Source organism: Lynx canadensis, chromosome B2 (genome assembly GCF_007474595.2).
Source record: "Lynx canadensis isolate LIC74 chromosome B2, mLynCan4.pri.v2, whole genome shotgun sequence".
Taxonomy (NCBI): Eukaryota; Metazoa; Chordata; class Mammalia; order Carnivora; family Felidae; genus Lynx; species Lynx canadensis.
This window is the reverse complement of record NC_044307.1, coordinates 39,048,892-39,057,562: the sequence shown is the minus strand read 5'-3', so window position 1 is coordinate 39,057,562 and position 8,671 is coordinate 39,048,892. Positions and strand designations below refer to the sequence as shown.

At 49.5% G+C, this 8,671-nt stretch overlaps 1 long non-coding RNA gene across 1 annotated transcript; it reads right to left on the bottom strand.

Annotated features, from left to right (window-relative positions):
* Positions 1 to 5,981: 5,981 nt before the first annotated feature.
* LOC115513312 lies at positions 5,982 to 7,472 on the bottom strand. The gene is made up of 3 exons (XR_003968660.1): positions 7,299 to 7,472; positions 7,000 to 7,132; positions 5,982 to 6,637 (listed from the first exon to the last, which is right to left on the bottom strand). It is a non-coding gene; the product is annotated as an uncharacterized LOC115513312 (long non-coding RNA).
* Positions 7,473 to 8,671: the final 1,199 nt, after the last annotated feature.

Genomic DNA, 8,671 nt, shown 5'->3' with positions numbered 1-8,671 from the left:
ATTAAGTTGACACAAGGTTAGCATTTTCCAAGTGGATATTGAACTGCAAAATTAAATTGCTAATAATAGCCGACATTATTGAGATTTTCCTATGTGCCATGCACTGTTCTAAGAGTTTTTTTTTTAATATAATCTCAATTTATCATCAAAACAACACAGTGAAGCAGGTATTATTATTAACATTTCTGTTGAAGAAGCTAAGGTAGAGAGGGGTTAAATATCTTGCCCAACATCACATAGTTAAGTGAGTGGCAGAGCTGGATAAACATTCAATAAATGGATTTGTACCGAAGTTACCTGCAGAGCTGCAGAGGTGAATAGAAACACAGTTTGCTGGGTTTCATGTCAAATGCCTGAACCCTGGCGTGTGAACCTTGAATTCAAGAAGACTGAACCCAGCAGAAAAAGTGAGGGAGGTGGAGAAATCAGTGCTGCATGCGTTCAACATGCATTTGCTGACCTGCTGTGTGTCCCACACTGTGCCTGGTTTTAAAAGAAAGCAAAATAAAAGTAAAGGACACTGTGCATGCCCTTGAGGGCCTTCTGTGTTTCCCTGAGGGGCAGGGACATGAGCTAGTTTCTGGATCTCTGATTTTACAAGATGGGTCAGTTTTCATTTATTTTAAAATAATGTATAGCTTCGGGGAACCCACTATCCAGGAGGTGATGGATGGATGAATGGATGGACGGATTGGCCAGAACCACATGCCCAAGGCGGCACTTCTGGCTGGAAACATTAGCTAGATTTTTAAGTTCCAAAGGAACTTGACATGGCAGGGGGACGGGGGGGGGGGGGACTGGCTCTGTGCCAAACAGGTGCCCAGTCAGGACTGAAATCCTGTGTCTTATCAAGTAGGGGTGGAAGGAGGCAAGTGGCTCTCACGGGAGCTTTTAAACAGGGATGGGGGGCAGGATGGAGAGAACAAAGAGAGGCAGTTGCAGAGAACTGGGTGTGGGGGTCCTGAGTAACCCAAGGCAAGTACAATTGCTCCTGTGGGTGAGGGGCCATTCTGTGGGAGTAGCTGGATTCAGAGCCATTTCTTGGTTCTAGTTTCCTTTCTGGTAAAGTACCAATGGTAAGTATGGACTTTGGTAAGTACGCCTCAGAAGTACTGTGTAGTTCTATAGATCACACTTGAGATTGGCTATTATCATAGCCATTATTATTAATGATATGCATCATTGAAAACATTAGTATAAATTACAGAGAATTAGTGATGATATTAGGTATCTCAGACTCAGAGAATCTCAGGGCTGCCAGAGCCATCAGACGCCATCCACTTGAGCCTCCCTCGATGGGTATTAGAATCTTCTGTTCGATATCCATGGAAACTGTTATTAATCTTATTACAAGCAAGACTGTGCATGATGAATTTCAGAATTCACCCCGGCAGGAAGTGGCTCCCTGTACTCCAATCAGATCAAGGCCCGATGGTTATGGCTCTGTGTTCCTGGTGGGCCTTGTGGAGCCATCATTCCTGCCTTCATAAGAAATCCAGAGGCCAGACAGAAAGCAGCTGTGGCCAGAATAGTGGTAGAAAACTGGGTACAGAGCCGGGACCTTAGCTGGGAAAATCTCGGAGGGGGAGATGCTGTCCCCTTGACAAATCAGCCCTGGTCTCCATGACACTGAGAAAAGGCAGGAGGCAAGAAAGGGGCAGGAAACACATGGGAGCCTCTGCAGCCCCTAATGCTCCTTCATGTTCCAAGATCCTTAGTCCCAACAGCAGCAAGGAGGACCTGAAAAATCTCTGACCTCACCCCTGGGCTCCCTCACTTATCACTTCCCCAATCCTTGCTCACCCTTTATCCTTGTTCCAAGTCTGGCATAAAAGCCAAAATCTAACAATGGGACTCTGGAATGACATAAAGGCTACCACCAAGTCTTCCCAGCCACCTTCTCCATTTCTCTGGGTTAACAGACATTTTCCCTTATAGGATGTAAATGCTCATGGAAAGACTCTGCCAGATGCCAGGTAAATCACCTAGGGACAGTACTTGAGTTAAGGGTGAGTTCTTCCCAATGGGATGGTAGGAGGACCTGAAGCAGCCCACTGACCAGCCCTTTCCACCTCTCCTAAACATCCACGTCCCCTCCAGCACAAACATGGTCTCCTCCAGCACAAACATTCTTCCTCCCCACTGGAAGGAATTTTAGAGAAATACTCCACCTCATCCAGCAGTGGATGGCTGGGCAGGCCCCTTGGGTAGAGCTGACACTTCACAGTTACTTGAGGGAGAAGTGAGGTACAGCAGAACACGTGGCTGGGGATAGGGTGACCCCCACGCAAAGAGCCTGGCTTCTATGATGAAGGTAAATGGAGAGGACTGTGGGTCACTGCAGAGGGAGGATGTGGGGAGGGCCCCAACAGCCATCAAGTAAAGGAGTCTAATTCTTCCTTGATCCTCACATTTTTTTGCAGGGTTCTGATGAGACTCTGCCTTCTGAGGAATCCTGCAAACAGGGTTAGGTTAGTTTAGCTTTGGCCAGTATCATTAGGGAAGCAGAGCTTGGGACTTTTCTGGGACTTTTCCTCTTGAGCTCTAGAGCCCTCCATCTCCCCTGAGGTATGGAAAATGGAGATTTGTGCCAAGTATGAGAAAACAAGATACTCTTGCCTGAGCCCCTCCGCCTTTGGTTTGGGGTAGAAAACAAGATGGAGGGGGCTGAGACAAGAGTATCTGATTCCAGGGGTGGTCAACTGGGCTTTCTTCCCTACATCGAGACTTGTCTGCAGAGTGGTGGGGGAGAAAGCCAAGTGGAGACATTTGAATACATACAGTCCACAGCAGGGCTAGAGAGGTTGTACAGCATCCCGCTGTTTCAAGTAAATTCTTTCAGATGGATTACCATGACTTCCATTCCTTTTTTTTAAGTTGATTTATTTATTTTGAGAGAGAGAGACAGGCAGAGACAGAATCCCAAGCAGACTCTGAACTACCAGAGTGGAGCCCTACTCAGGGCTCTAACTCACGAACCATGAGATCATGACCTGAGCCAAAATTAAGAGCTAGATGCTTAACCAACTGAGCCACCCAGGCACCCCATGCCTTCCATTCCTTACCCCAAAACTCAGATTTACACATCACTGCTTTCCCCAGTTTACAGCTTTTCCAACCTGAAGATGTAAGTTATTTATTTGGGAATTTTTTTCCAAGTTCTTATAGAGCTTATGGAGCAGAAGGGGTTCTCAAATGAAACCTTCAGACCCCAGAACTGGTGTTCCCATCACACCATACCCTCCCCCCCACACACACACACTCACTCGGCCATTGCAGTGATGCCCACCTGCTGCAGAAAATAGAAGTGGAGGCCGAGAAGGCAGCCAGAGGAAGAAAAGAAAATATCCACACAGCAAGAGAACAACCAAGTCTGGGGGAGATACAGAAGGATATAGGGCTCTTGAGAGTTGCACTATGAGTCTGGGAAGGGTGGCTCTTCCAGGAATGTTCCATGAGCATGAAGATCTCTCAGGCCTCCAGTCCCACCCTGGGTGGGATAGGGTCAGAGACCACGGTCCGCTATTGGCTAAGCAAAGGAAGGGGGGAGGTGAGAGGGATCAGGCAAGCACGAGTAAGGAAGAGGTGAGGGGCAGAATCAGAGGAAAACTTGGGAGGACAAAGCTGTATAGGTCCAGCTCATCTCCCATCCACATCTAGAAGAGGGCACAGAGCAGAGGCCTGGGATGGGCCTCCACCTGGAGTGTCCCTGTAGGCCCACTCCCTAGTGAAGCCAGGAGGCAAGCAGGGGGCCCCCTGAATCTGAGGTCCTTTTTGGGATTTGAGTGTTTGTGCTGTATATGTTTTGATGCTCTTTTTCTTCCCTGTGGGAAGGCAAAGACTCCTGACCCAATATAGGAACAGAGGCCCATTGGGACATCAAAGCTTAGTGAAGGAGGAAAGGGTTGGCTTCTCCATGAAAACTAGAGGCTCTAAGGCATAGCCCCACCATCAAATCCACTTGTCTCTTCTGGGTCTTCATGAAGGGATGGACACCAAATGACTGGAGAATGGCTGAGGGTGATGAGCCCCTGGCCTTTCAGATTATTCCAGGGTAAATTTATTGAGGGGAGAGCTGTTGCACAGAACAGAAGTGTTTCAGAAAGTTTTACAGAATCTGAGTTGGCCTTGAAGTAGCTAGGGAAGGGCAGACTCAGGACTCTCCCTTCTTGGTTGTGAGGCACCATAGATAGCAAAGTTCTTCGCAGAACACAAAGGACTGTGCAAGCAGGGAAGAGGGAACTCATCTTACTTGCCAAACAGAGGAATAAGCATCCATGTGCTATTTCTTGTAATCCTCACCCATGACACACAGGTTGGATCACCCATTTTACTACCTAGAAAACTGAGACGCAGAGAGGATAAACAACATGCTGGTCATAGAACTAGTTAGGGGAAGAGCTGGGTAATCAGTCAATCATTGGAGGTGCCCCAAAGTTACCTAACAACAGCAAAGGACATTAGAATCTCAGTGAATCATCTGGAAGGATGATGCGAGCCACAAGGGTTAAAAGAGGACCTGTAACATTAAAAAACGGAAGACATGGAGAAATCTATTGGACAGATATTTAATGCCTTCTCTGTGTCTGTCCCAGTGCCTGTGTGATGAAAAGTAGAAGGCTGTCCTCAAAGTCCTTAAACATCCTGACAAACTGAGGCCTACTGGCTTTTTTGTTCTTGCTTTCTCAAATGTGGGGGCTGGAGAGAGGAGTAAGCCAGCAGGCCCAATGGGGCAAGTGCACTGCATACCCTCTCCTTCAAGGGAGTGGAGTCTTTTTCAGTATTCTCATCTGTAAAATGGCCATGGTGTCTCTCTACCTCCAAGGATTTCTGTGTTTGTAAATCACAGAGCTCTATGTTGATACACAAATAACCCAGAGCATTTGAGAAATCACCAATTCATGATGATTAACGACATGGATCAATGATAACACTGTTATAAATTACAGAACACTAATGATTATGTGGGTATTAGGCCCAGAGTCTTGGGGCTGGAAAGATCAGAGGTCTCCAAGTAAGCCCTCCTCTGTTCATCAATATCCCTGCCAGGTGGTTATTCTGATTACAAATGATTCCACACTTTTAATTTATAAGTCCTCCAAGGACAAGAACACATGAACTCATTCCCTGTGCTCCGACGAACTCAGTGCTTAATGATTATGGCTCTAGCTTTGTACAGACTCCACCATTCCCACTCCTTAGGAGACCCCCGAGTCTTTACTGAAGACAACTCCCAGAATATTCTGTGGTCATCACTGGAGTAGAAAAGCACAGAGAAAGGGCCCCAATGTGGGGAGTCTTAGGGATTGTTCCCTTGCCAGATCAGCTCTTGTCTCCGTGGCATGTGGGAAAACAAGACAGGAAGAGGGGGCAGGGCACTGGGTGACATCCGAAGCCCCAGCAAGTGAATGTTTTTTCTGCAACGACTTTCACTACCAACTGTGAGATCCAGCAAAGCTGCCCACCACCTGCCAGGTACACAGCCCAGGCCACTGACAGGATGCCTGTACTCTTGGGTCCCCACTCTGAAGACAACCCCCTCCCACCAGTAATTTCTTATTAATTCTCCCATTACCCTTAAGGACTAGGAGAATGAAGTTTCAAAACAGTAATGAAATCCCAGGACCTCAATATGAATCCCTATTTAGCCCCTTCCACATCCTTCCTAATGGCCTGACATTCTGGCAGATACATTTGTCCCTTTGGTTCTTGCCCTATTACCATGTAGAAGCTCAAAGAAAACCCTGCCGGGTGTCTAGCAAATCGACTGGTTTCAGGTCCCTCCCTGACATACTGAGGAGCATTCTTCAAAGAGGGAAGGGGGAAGAGCCAGGGATATCCCTCAAAATCCCACCCACCCCCAGCCTCCCCTCATTGCCCATGTGTCTGTGGCACAAGTACCATGCACCTGTTTGGATGGAAAGGAAAAAAAGGACCATCCAAATCTCCTGAACCCGCACACCAATCACGAGTCCTGACAGTCAAGGTCATGAAGCCTTTATTAAATCTGTCTACCTGACCTGAGGTCTGAGGGGCTCAGTCACCTCTGCGTGACTGGCCAGGCCCCTTGACCCCACAGGCCTTCACGGAAGGGCGGTTTGAGGAACAAGATACTGCACAAAAGAGGGAGAATATACTCATGTGAAGAGCCAAATTTCCATGTTGATGGTAAGTGGAAGAGCCTTTGGGTCTGAGCTGAGCTCTGAGGAGGGCAAGGGACCCATCCTTTTCACTGCTACAAACACCTACAGCGGGGTTCCTGCTCACGCCCAGCCCTCTCTCCTGAGGAATCCTGTGAGCCTTGACTTTGAAGGAACCTTAACCCCCGAGGGCTGTGTCTTCTCCTGCTGCCTGGACCAAGCTCAGATCTCCTCAGTGAAGGGAGAGTACTCAGTACCTTGAGGGGGAAACGGGTGTGGGCAATGCATGGACCAAGAAAAGAGCCCCAGGTCCTGCTCGCAGACCCTTTTCCAGATAGCTAACACTGGGGTGAAGGCTGGGAAGGCAGGAGCCTGGGAAGGTCCTGCTGGGATGGGACTCCTGGAAGGTGACTTTCTAGTGGCTAGATGACCGCGTGCACAAATAGCCTCCACACTCTTGGTTATGCTTGACTGATGATCGTGGGCAGTGACCAGTCCTGTGAAAGCAAAAGGAAATGAGAGGAAACTTGATACACAGAGAGGCGGCCAAGTTAAAACCACAAGCAGTGTGTGCCACACCTGTTTTCAAAAGACACTCCCATTCGCGTGGAGGTTCTGACTTAGGCGTTACTATAACGTCGCGTTTCAGGTGAGAGCAAATTTCACAAAGGGTTCCCTGGTCCCCCCCACCCCGCCCCCGCATCCCGAGCTTAGATGGGAGCCCCTGGCCCTTGCAGAGGAGGTCTCCTGACGCCAAGCTTCCACCCCTCACGCTGGGAAGGGAGGTGAGAAACGGAACATCCCTCAAAACCCGGGGGGAGCCAGCCTACGAGAGGAGAGGGGCGGCCGGGACACTCACCCCGGCGCCGGGGAACACGGGGCACGGGGCCGGGAGGGGCAGGGCGGCTCCGCTAGGCTGGTCCGGGTCCTCGGAGTCCTGCGCTCTTTCATGGCCTGCAGGCGGTGAGTCCTCCGGAAGGGAGAATGGAATCCTGCCACGGGAGACCAAACACAGAGGTAGAGGGAGAAAAGGGGGCGGAGTTGCGAGGGTGAGCCCGAGGCGAGGGGAGGGGCTCAGCCCTGCAGCGCGGGAGCCACGCCCTGAGGGGACAGAGCTGTGGCCCTGGGGACGCCAAGGCCGCAACTTCTGCAACCAACCTGAGGTAAGGGAGGGGGCGCCCAGTTCCCCACATCCTGGGTCTCGGGGTTTTTCCTGCATCCTTAAGGCAGTTCTGATCTTCCCTGGATAGGGAGAGTGCGTATAAGCCGGGTTGTCATCTAAGAAGTCAACTCAGAGCGGTCGCGGAGAAACTGAACCAGGGGCGGCCCGAAATTAACCGCCAACTGCAGTGCTCAAGCCATTGGCCACGCCCACCGCCCCTCCCCCGCAGCTCTCCTCCAATCAGAGGCCAAGCTCCTCCCCCTACCAGCTCCCGCTCCCCCGAAACTCCGCAACCTGCCAAAGGTCCTGGGTTTGGCAGTTTGCGGACCAGTGTAGGTGGGGGAGGGCCTGGAATCCGCGGAGCGCGGGGGCTGCCTAGGAGCCTTGGCCCTTGGAACAGGTGGTGGCAGGGTGGAAGGGGACGGAGCCCCTGGGCCTCCTGCTTTATATTTACCAGGCCGTGGAATCCCAGGATTTCTGTGCTTCCTGAGTTCTTACTTCCCTTTTATCTTACCTCAGAGGAAAGCACCATCCAGAAGGCACTTGGCCTGAGGTCTCACAAGAGTTAGAGGCACAACTGCAATTCAGACCCTACTAAGGCCAATTTCTGACATTTTCCACCCAACCAAAGACCCTCTACTAGAGAGAAACGCTTGACCAGGCTCATCCAGCTCATGGGGCCTCAGAACCCTGAAGAAAGCTTTGCCATTGTCTCCTGCTTCCCCTGTCCCCTTCTGCAAGGCCTGGGGAACCAGGTTCTCACTCAGACCCGCAGAGGCTGGTTGGAGGGGAGCTCGTCTGTTAATATTTCCTGGGCACTTATTTTGAAAGACTCCCTCCTGGAAAGTTCAACATGCATCATCATACCTGAGCATCCCAGATTCCTTTGTAAAAAATTGACAGAATTCACATAAGGTTCACCGTTTTAAAGTGTACGATTCAATGGCTTTTATTACATTCACACTGTTGTGCAACCATTACCACTATTGAATTCCAGAACATTTTGTCACTCCCCGCAAAAGAAGCCCCATAGAAGCCAAGCGGTCACTCCGTATTCTTTGCTTTAGCCTAGAGCAACATGTAAGCCATTTTCTGTTTTGACGGATTTACCTCTTCTGGACACTTCGTGTGAACAGGATCACACAACATATGATCTTTTGTGTCTGGCTGTCTTTTACCTAGTATAGTGTTTTCAAGGTTTCTCCATGGTGTAGCATGTACTAGTACTTCATTCTTTTTAAGGCTAAAGAATACTCCCCTGCATGATTACACCTTATTTTGTTTATCCATTCCCGTCGATGGACTTTTGGGTTGTTTCCACTCTTTGATTTTCATGACTAACTCTGCTATAAACATTTGTGTACGCGTT